This window comes from Cyprinodon variegatus, unplaced genomic scaffold, assembly GCF_000732505.1.
Source record: "Cyprinodon variegatus isolate N-32 unplaced genomic scaffold, C_variegatus-1.0 Scaffold1356, whole genome shotgun sequence".
Classification (NCBI taxonomy): domain Eukaryota; kingdom Metazoa; phylum Chordata; class Actinopteri; order Cyprinodontiformes; family Cyprinodontidae; genus Cyprinodon; species Cyprinodon variegatus.
Genome location: NW_015151809.1, coordinates 160,117 through 162,036, shown reverse-complemented (window position 1 = coordinate 162,036; position 1,920 = coordinate 160,117).

Sequence of the window (1,920 nt, the reverse complement as noted above, 5' to 3'; positions counted from 1 at the left end):
CGGCCTATGCGTAACCCGGTTCGCATTGGGGGATGGTGTAGGCTGGAGGAAGAATCAGTGAGCTTTTTTAAAGACACCTTAAATCATTTTAAGAACATTCTGCTTCATCCTTTGTCAACATTATTTTCTTCCATTTATCTTCCATTTTTATTTAAAAAAGAAAGCTTGTCTCCACTCTGCTCCTTCACTGTAACTCCCAGCCTCATCATCATTGGACTTTGCAATGTAAATGTTAACAAATCTTCAGCTATTTCCATCTCATGCAAATTTCGCTTCCTCAGTTCGCATTCAAATTTAGCAGAATTTGCCAAAATGGTGCCATTCATCTCCCAAAATTTTGTCACCGTCGCCTCACTCAGCTTTATTTCACTTCGCTAAAGATCCGCCCTCTAGGTAGGGATATTTCCCTACCTAGAGGGCGTTTACATAAAATTCCTATTTTATGTAAACATACCTAAGAAATGATGACGTTAAAGTATTCAAACAACACGGGTAATAAACAGGAATGATAATAATGTCCAGGGAGGAGAGGTTTTGTCTGTTTTTTATTGCTTGTTTGTTTTCAAAATATCTAAAATCATAACCAGATTTGGATAAAAATGTCAGACACGTGAGAACAAATAACAGATTAGGTCTTAATCATGATAAACATCAGCATCTGGATTTGTTGGTAAGATCCTCATCATTGTCAGAAAGTTTGTTGTTCCCACTTGGTCAGTCAGCAGTAATTAGCAGGAAGTGGCTAGAAGGCCTCCTGAGCATGTCGGGATGGAAACCAGCTGATATGCATCCGGTTTGGAGGAGGTCTGAGTGCTTTTATAATTACTGAAGCTTTTACACTCTGCAGAAATCAGACATCAGCATCAGGCAAATGTGCCTATTTCAGAAACAGAACATTCAATCAATGCGTAATTTGCAGCTGGGTATTTCTGAGTATTGGTCTAAGCTTCTGGGTATTTCTTTACTGTTGATTGTTTTTTAAAAATAGCTTCAAATGCCGTGTGACATTTGAAGCTATTTAAATGACAACAACTTTTAAACTTCAATATCTGTTAAAAAATGCATGAAGACAGAAAAATTGCCTTTAGATTTGATCTGAAAGCTGTTAGATTTGTTTCTGTTTTCCCTATATTAACTGCTTGCTTCGCCTAACATCATTATGATTCAAAACGGCAGAAAATAGTGGATACTTGCTAAACAGGACTTTATGACCTATTGTTTATGGATGACAAAAGACATGCTGGGACCTTAACTCCTAATGGTAGACCAACAGTTAGGTCACTGCAATCAGCAGCAGTCAGCATGTTGATGATTGAAGTCTGCAGCAAGAACCTCTAAGACCGACTCTGAGGATCATCCTGTTTAGTCTGTGAAGCTCAGACTCAACAGCTGCAACATAAACAGCTGCTTAAATGTCCTGATATGTTCTCACACAAATATTTGACTATCTGCTGCTGGTGGATGTTGTTCCTAAACAGAAGATTCCACAGTATTAAATATGCAGTGTCAAAGTACACTGATTCTTTTTGAGTTATTACAACAGCAACTGGAGTAAGACACACATATGTAAAGACTTAATTTAAAATTAAAAGTAACACTGCAAAATAAACTGTGTATCCTTCAGGCAGATGTTTCCAGGTGTTACCATCTTCTCACTCCCCCTGCTGATGCCTATGTTCGGTCAGATTAGAATATAAGGACTCCTGCTGTTTTTAACAAACTGCTTTACCTGGTAACTGATGACATCATGATTGGCTGCTCTCCTATTGGCTGCTTTGGATATAAACCAGGTTCATTTCTTTGACCAACTGTTCAGTGCATTGTGGGTGTTTCCTCCCACATGGAGCCAGACGGGTCCTCCCACCCGAGGAGATGCTACAGATACTCCAGTGGAGGGCGTCTGACTCCTCTTCCTCCACT